We start from the raw sequence: 9,490 nt of genomic DNA on the forward strand, positions 1-9,490 counted from the left end.
TATATCTAATTCTAGAGCCCATTATAAAATATTTAATCTTTTTAAGGTTATGATCCAAGTAGAATATATGTATTCACTCATTTTTGGTGTCAATAAGAACATTTCAAATGTATATATTGTTAATTTTTCTAATTTTTTATTTTTTCTCACTCTTTTCTAAAACTCCATTTCATCCTAAACCTATATTGTGCTATTTTAAGTAGAATAGTCCAGAAAAGCTCCTTTGAGAGATGGTATTATAATAGGATACTCAGTGAAGTGAGAGAGCAAGTGAGAAAGTTGTAATAATATCTGGAATCTGAGAAGGAGAGCTTGGACAATATTTTTGCTGGCTTCTTAATATAATGTATTCATTTACTCTTACAAATTATAATGCTTTAATTAGTCACCGTTTGTCAGTGTTCTGAATAGAATCACCTTGGTTTGCAATTCCTCAGTGTTTTAATCCAGGAGTTTTATTGCCATTCTATTCCATTAGAACTTCCCCGGGTGGCTCAGACGGTAAAGCATCCGCCTACAATGTGGGAGACCTGGGTTCGATCCCTGGATCGGGAACATGCTCTGGAGAAGGTAACGGCAACCCACTCCAGTACTCTTGCCTGGAAAATCCATGGATGGAGGAGCGTGGTCGGCTACAGTTCATGGGGTCGCAGAGTCGGACATGACTTAGCAACTTCACTTTCTTTCACACCATTATTACATTGCACAGGCACCATCCTTAATCTACACAGCCCTAGATGTGCTTTCCACATCATTTCACCAAGTTACACCACTTTCATGTATAACTTATATTAAAAGTCTTATTTTAGCCAGTATAAATTTTTCTTTTGGTTCATGAATTTGCAAATATCTCTATTGCATGTGTTGTTTGGGAAAGCTGATTTTAAAAGTCTTAATAACTTTAAGATAAAACTATATGTAAGGTAATTCGGAAGCATTTTATAGTACTATGAAGAACGGGCTTCCCAGGTGGCTCAGTGAGTAAAGAACCCGCCTACAATGCAGGAGACGCAGGAGATGTGGGTTCAATGGCAGGCTAGAGTCCACAGGATGCCAGAGTCGGACATGACTGACGCGACTGAGCATGCAGGCACAAACGCACTATAAAGAGCAAGTTCTTTTTTTTTTTTTCCTCATGGTGTCTTTATCTGGTCATGGAATGACTTCAGATGTGTTCCTACCCTTTCGTTTTTTGGGAATAATTTAAGCAGGGTAAGTGTTAATTGTTTGAATGTTTGGTAGACTTCACATGGAAACCATCTGGTCTTAGACTTTTGTTTGTTCAGATGTTGATTTTTATTACTGATTCAGTCATTACTGGTAATTTATCTGTACATATTTTCTATTTCTTCCTGATTCAGTCTTGTGAGATTGTCTGTTTTTCGGAATTTATCCATTTTTTTAGGCTGTGCATTTTTGGGGGCATATAATTGTTCATAGTAATCTCTTACTGTTTGTATTTCTGTGGTATTTCTGGTAACTTTTCCTTTTTTATTTCTGATTTTATTGATTTGGAAAAATCATTATGTTTCTCTTTATGAATCTTGTTATTCATTGTCCAGTCGCTGAGTTGGGTCTGACTCTTTGCGACCCCATGTACTTGCAGCACTCCAGGCTTCCCTGTCCTTCACTGTCTCTTGGAGTTTGCTGAAACTAATGTTCACTGAGTCAGTGATGCCATCCAACCATCTTATTCTCTGTCACCACCTTCACTTCCTGCCCTCAGTTTTCCCAGGATCATGGTTTCTTCCAATGAGTCAGCTCTTCGCATCAGGTGGCCAAAGTATTGAGAGTCAGCTTCAGTCCTTCCAAAGAATATTCAGAGTTTATTAACTTTAGGATTGATTGGTTTGATATCCTTGCTGTCCAAGGGACTCTTTAAGAGTCTTCTCCAGCACCACAGTTTGAAAACAATTCTCTGGCACTCAGCCCTCTTTACGGTCCAACGTTCACATCCATACATGACTACTGGAAAAACCATAGCTTTGACTAGATGGACCTTTGTTGACGAAGAGATGTCTCTGCTTTTTCATATGCTATCTAGGTTTGACACAGCTTTTCTTGCAAAGAACAAGCATCTTTTAATGTTGTGGATGTAGTCACCGTTTGCGGTGATTTTGGAGCCCAAGGAAATAAAATGTCACTGTTTCTACTTTCCCCTCATCTATTTGCCATGAAGTGAAGCGATGAAGCTAGCTAAAGGTTTATCAGTTTTATTTAACTTTTCAAACAACCAACTCTTAGCTTCATTGACCTTTTCTATTATTTCTTGTTGTTGTTGTTTTTAATTAATTAATTTTTTTGAAGGGTAATTGCTTTACAGAATTTTGCTGTTTTCTGTCAAACCTCAACATGAATCACCCACAGGTATACATATATCCCCTCCCTTTTGAACCTCCCTCCCATCTCCCTCCCATCCCACCCCTCTAGGTTGATACAGAGCCCCGGTTTGAGTTTCCTGAGCCATTGGCTATCTGTTTTACATATGGTAATACAAGTTTCCATTACTTCTTCTGTACATCTCACCCTCTTCTCCCCTGACATTTCCCCTTAGGGAAATTCCTTTCATGCTGTGGTAAAGTCAGTGCGGCTGAATTCTTTTAGCTTTTGATTGTTTGTAATCCTCTTTATTTCTTCTTCAAATCTAAATGACAGTTTTGCTGAGTAGAGTATTCTCGGTTTTAGATTTTTCCCTTCATCAGTTTAAATGTATTGTGGCACTCTCTCCTGGCCTGCAATATTTCTGCTAGAAAGTCACTGGACACCTTCTGCTTTGTTTTCAATGTACATTCTACCTCCACTCAGTTTAAATTCCTTGAAGGCATCGGCAATATCTTGTCATTAATATTTGTATATCCTTTATTCTACAGTGTTTTCACATGATAATATCCCAGTCATATAATTATTAATATTTTATAGTCCATTCTCTTTTTGAAGGCTTATCAATATCATTCAGAGATTTAAAGTGTTTATACAAATTGTGCAACTCACACTGAAGGTTAAGAATTTGGGGTTTTATATATAATTGCATTATTAATTTGAATTAGTAATTGGGGCTATTTTAAAATGTTTATTGTATTTCAATACTAGAACATACAACTAGAAAAGAGAGGAACTATTTAAGAGTTTTACATGTAAATGTATAAATGTAGTTATTAAAATGAAAATGGAAAAGAGAATTTAGTTTACTAATGGACACTAATATTTACTTCATACAACCTAATATAATTTAGATTATGTTGGTAAACATTTTCTGGTCTGATTTTGTGTGTGTGTGTTGGGGGGGCGGGAATGTTGATGTCATATCTTTTAGGGGAAAGGGATTATGTCAGTTATTGCCAAAATATTCTGAGTCAAGAATAGTCCACTTATGACTTATGTTAAAATATGCCATCTGCTGTGCATTGAAAGTTTCACAATATTGTTACTCAATTAGCAAAAGATCCTCATTTGATGAATTTTCTTAACTGATAGAAATCTCAGATAAAATGTTGCAATAAAATGAAACAGAGAAAAGGCAGATTTGGATTTTAGTTGTTTTTTTTCCATGTATTTTAATGCTTTACAAAATATTGTCTAGTTTTCATATATCTTATTTTTCACGTGGCTAAACTCAAATTCAATGAAAGTATGGAATATGACTATACCCTAAACCTTTATTTTTTATAAAATAATAATAAAATATTTAATAAGTAGAAATTGGACACCATGGAGTGTTAAAAGTTAATAAAGTCTTTTCAAAATAGAGAAGGTACAGTTTAGTCACTCAGTCATGTCCGACTCTTGGCGACCCCATACACTGCAGCACGCCAGGCCTCCCTGTCCATCACCAACTCCCAGAGTTTACTCAAACTCATGTCCATTGAGCTGCTGATACCATCCAACCATCTCATCCTCTGTCTCCCCTTCTCCTGAATTCAATCTTTCCCAGCATCAGGGTCTTTTCAAATGAGTCACTTCTTCACATCAGGTGGCCAAAGTACTGGAGTTCCAGCTTCAGCATCAGTCCTTCCAATGAATATTCAGGACTGATTTCCTTTAGAATGGACTGGCTGGATCTCCTTGCACTCCAAGGGATTCTCAAGAGTCTTCTCCAACAGCACAATTCAAAAGCATCAATTCTTCTGGGCTCAGCTTTCTATAAAACCTTATTGACTAGATGGACCTTTGTTGTCAGAGTAATGTCTCTGCTTTTTAATATGCTGTCTAGGTTGGTCATAACTTTTCTTCCAAGGAGTAACCATCGTTTAATTTCATGGCTGCAATCACCATCTGCAGTGATTTTGGAGCCCCCCAAAAAAAGTTTGTCACTGTTTCCACTGTTTCCCCATCTCTTTGCCATGAAGTGATGGGACAAGATGCCATGATCTTCGTTTTCTGAATGTTGAGTTTTAAGCCAACTTTTTCATTCCCCTCTTTCACTTTAATCAAGAGGCTCTGTAGTTCTTCACTTTCTGCCATAAGGGTGGTGTCATCTGCATATCTGAGGTTATTGATATTTCTCCCAGCAATCTTGATTCCAGCTTGTGTTTTATCCAGTCCAGCATTTCTCATGATGTATTTGCATATAAGTTAAATAAGCAGGGTGACAATATACAGCCTCGAGGTACTCCTTTCTTGACTTGGAACCAGTTTGTTGTTCCATGTCCAGTTCTAATTGTTGCTTCCTGACCTGCATACAGATTTCTCAAGAGGCAGGTCAGGTGGTCTGGTATTCCCATCTCTTTCAGAATTTTCCACTGTTTGTTGTGATCCACACATCAAAGGCTTTGGCATAGTCAATAAAGCAGAAGCAGAAGATTTTTTTTGTACAGTTCTTCCATGTATTCTTGCCATCTCTTCTTAATATCTTCTGCTTCTGTTAGGTCCATACCATTTCTGTCCTTTATTGTGCCCATCTTTGCATGAAATGTTCCCTTGGTATCTCTAATTTTCTTGAGATTAGAAATTTTCTTGAAGAGATCTCTAATCTTTCTCATTCTATTGTTTTCCTCTATTTCTTTGCATTGATCACTGAGAAAGGCTTTTTTTATCTCTCCTTGCTATTCTTTGGAACTCGACATTCAAATGGATATATCTTTCCTTTTCTCCTTTGCCTTTCACTTGTCTTCCTTTCACATCTACTTGTAAGGCCTCATCAGACAACCGTTTTGTTTTGTTGAATTTCTTTTTCTTGGGGATGGTCTTGATGCCTGCCTCCTCATTTTTGTACAATATACAAATGATACAAAACTCCATCCATAGTTCTTCAGGCACTCTGTCTATCAGAGAAGATACACACATGATTTAACATATTCTTTGGTTGTTCAAAGTGTCATTCTGAGAGGAAAATAATGCTTAGATATTTCTGATTAAGAAAGTAAGAATTTGGGGAAAGTAAGATTGATATTTATGTCAGTTTAAGTATCAGGTAGGGCTCCATAATTCTGAAGACTATAAAATACAAAAATGAATAAGAAACCTCAGAACCTCTTACTATGGACACTTCTTAAAATAGGAAATGTTTCCTCATTGACTTAGGTAAGTTTACCCAGACTAGTCTGTTATGGACCGCCATTCTGTAGGATACTAAAAGCTGTGCTGAGAACAAAGTGTTTGGGGTTTGAATAAGTTTTAGAGATGCTCGGTTGCTTTAAATAGGTCACTTACCTGCACAGTTGTCAAGGGCCTTCAGATGTTCATACGTGTTTTGAAGCTACACAAAGGAGTATGGTATAGCATGTTTTTCAAATTTACTGTACTAAAAACCTCCTTACAATTATGAAGATGATATTTATACCTCTCGCATTAAAGTTCTGATAAATGAAGTATAGGAAAAGATTTACATATTTTCTGAACCAGAGGAAGTAGTAACTATACAGTATGAGTTTTCTATTGTCTTTAATAATCTACAGTAATTTCTGTCTCCCAAAAAACATCTCTCAGCAATCTTTCCATTTGGCAAATTTTTCCAGATCAATCTATCTTTCTTTTTTTTTTTTTTTTTACATGATTTGCCCTTTGTACTTAATTTGAGTAAAATTTAGACACTTAGGGGGAGTTTAGGAATATACTTTTGGTATATGTACACCACTTACCTGATTTCTCATATCATTAATATGAAAGCAGAATTGATAACAAAATTATAAGATAACAATATTTTACCATCCAAAACTAAAAATAGAAAAAAAGAAAATAGCCCATTTCCCCCCATTTTACTAGTGCTCACAGTATCCTCTCATCTGCTGAAATTATTTGGAAGTGAGGAAACCAAGAGGGAAAAAAGACGAGAAAAGATTATAAAAGGAAAAGAAAGAGAAAAAGGAAAAAAAAAAATATCTGGAAGGGAGCTGGGAAAGTTTTCTGGAGGTTGTTTACATGTCCCTGGAAGTAAAGTCAAGAAAATTATGTAAAGCATTTTTCTTTTTTAGTCTGTTTCCTTCTTTGTCACAGTCATTTGTATTTCTAAATCTACTTGTAAAAACTAAATATAAGGAGTGACCCTAAAATTAACAAATATAGAGTATGAGTATAGATCTTCTATATTCATAGTCAGGGTTCCATTTTTATTCTTTCGTCTTCTCCATTCCTTTTTTACTTGCTGCCTCCCTCAATTACATCATACCCATGATCCAATAAGGAAAAACAAAATTCTCAATATATTAATATTGCTCTGTAAAATATTATAACACCCTTCTCACCTTCAAGGGCTTCAGTATCTTTCCTCTGCCATAGCAAATAGATGAACATGGCTGGAACTTCACTAAGATTGCACAACAATAAAGAACCGAGGTATCGAATGGAAGCACAAGGCAAAAGTCCAGCTGCCCACTTGACATCACTCCTCAGATGCACTCTCATCATCTACACTGAATGACTCCAAAACTAAAGACTACTCCCTCCTTTCCCCTCAATCTTGTTTTCAAAAGGCACATCAATCTGGCTTTCCCAAATCACAATCCAGAGACTCCTTTATTCCTATTGGCCTACTATGTCTATATGAACTGTCCATGACTATTTAACTCATCCACCATCCACTCTCTTCTCTTTGCTCACTATATTTCAGCTACATCAGACTCTTTCCATTGTGGGAGTATGTTAAACTCTTTACTTCCTCAAAGTCTTTGTATCAGCTATTCTTTCTGCCTGGAATTACCTTCCACCCACCAGTTTTTCCCTGACTAATGCTTACTTCATCCTTCAACTTAAATGTCACAAATTGTCCCCTCACCACTGCTCCAGACCCAGTTACACATCTCAAAGTATGATGCACTTTTATTTCAGAACATTTATCTCCATTAATTAAATTGTTATTTGCATAGTCTCTCTTCCTAGATTGTAAGCTCCCTGAGAATGTGGGCTAGAAGTAAATTCTTCACACATGTATCTTCAGTACCAACTAAGTATTACATGATAATATTTTAAAATAAATGTATCAGTAATTATCTGCTTGCAGGATATTTTATTTTTCAATCAATTCCAATTTCATAAATTCTAAATTTTGTTTGCTATTAAAATAATAACACTTCCAAATTTCTTCAGTAGTAGTGTTAAGGAGGAGGTTTCTATCAGCCTCTGTCACATGCTTCTATTTCATGTCAGCTCATATTTATTGATCACCTACTGTGATAGAGCTAGGTACTGGAAATATAATAGTGAATAAATAAAATTTGGCTTCTACTTTAATTATAAATACAGACAAGTTTGGGAGATAAGCATAAGATAAGGACCTGAAAGTGTTAACTAGAAGTGTGAATAACTTCAGAAGGATATGGTAAGATTTCACTGAGCTTTTTGTTCATCTTCCCTTAATTTTTCTGTACTGCTGTAGTGTAAAATCCTGACAATTTGAATATTAGTTTTATTCTATTTTTTGAACATTTCCTTCATTGCATTACTAATTATTTAACTAAGTACAGAGTTTCTTTTTTTTTTTTTTTTCCCATCTTCTCCCTTATTAATCAGTTTTCCAGGATACTAATCTTTTCATACTAATTCAATTCAACTAATTCAATACTAATTCTGCACCCTTTTCCTTACATTCCCAAGAATCTTCTGATGCTTTTGGTAGATTCAAAGAGGTTTAGGCATTTATTATCAAAGGAATAATGTAACTTCTCAAAGGGAAAGAACACTAACAAATTTTAGAGATGAAATTATAAAGGTTTCTTCAGATCCTGTTCCATGTAGTGAATGTCTGGCTGTCACTCAAAGAAACCACAAACATCTTTTCCTCTGGGCAGAAAGCGCCTGGCCACCCCCACCCCACCCCCAAGCTAGTCCCCACTCTGCCTTAAAAAAAATAAGAAAGAAAGAAAAGAAAAAGTATAAAGATTTCCTTTGCTAGTGCAAGACTGATAAGTTTATCATGATAACTTTTTAATTATATTTGAAGATGATCTAATAACAGATAACATCCATTCAGCGCTTTTTATTTGTCAGACTCTGTTTTATCTCATTTAATCAGCATCGCAATGTTACATAGGCAGGTTCTATAACTATATTGGCCTTCCCTGGTGGCTCAGAGGGTAAAGCGTCTGCCTGCAATGCAGGAGATCCGGGTTTGATCCCTAGGTCGGGAAGATCCCCTGGAGAAGGAAATGGCAATCCACTCCAGTATTCTTGCCTGGAGAATTCCATGGATGGAGGAGCCTGCTAGGCTACAGTCCATGGGGTCGCAAAGAGTTGGACGTGACTGAGCAACTTCACTTTCATAATTATATTAATTTTAGAGAAAAGGAGATGTTCAAATAACTTGTAAAAAGAACACAGGAGCAGATTTTCAGTATTAATTCTGCTTGATTCTTCCCTTCTAGCCTATCTAATGTATATTTAATTATTTTCTAGCAAAGTAGGGCAAAGAGGGAAACTTATTTAAACAAGAAAACACTGCCATCATCTGGACAGGATATGAGCAAAAAGCTATTCCAGGGACAGTTGCTTTTCAGCTGGCCTTCCCCAAAGTTCTATGAGTCATCATCAGCTAAAAGAGCATGCCCTTCTCACCTTTAAATAAATGACTAAAAGATGAGTTCCTTGTATTGCTACTTATGGTGGAGTTGAAGGCCAGAGGGGTAAGGAGCTAGTTCCACAGAAGAGGTTTCTTTATCTTTGAGGGGAGAGTTGGATAATAGCTATTGACAAAAATAGTACAACAGCCTTGTGAGACAAGTAATAAAAATCATAGAGAAACATGTGGTGGTAAGAATTCAAAAGGGTCCCAATGGGGGGAAAAACTCAGAATTTATTCTAAAGCAAAGGCGTAATGGTGCTTGCCCTGTAAGTACTATATGAAAGAGGGAAAAAGCTCCCAAGGAAATTATAATCTTTTACAAATAGTCACTGCAGTCCTTGGAAAAACTTGATTTACACATTTATGTTTTTGCATTATATTACATGGAATCAAGGGCTTGCAAGGTGGTGCTAGTGGTAAAGAACCTGTCCACCAATGCAGGAGACATGGGTTCAATCTCTGGATGGGAGATCCCCTGGAGAAGTGCATGGCAGCCCA

This window comes from Bos taurus, chromosome 4 (genome assembly GCF_002263795.3).
Source record: "Bos taurus isolate L1 Dominette 01449 registration number 42190680 breed Hereford chromosome 4, ARS-UCD2.0, whole genome shotgun sequence".
NCBI classification, from domain to species: domain Eukaryota; kingdom Metazoa; phylum Chordata; class Mammalia; order Artiodactyla; family Bovidae; genus Bos; species Bos taurus.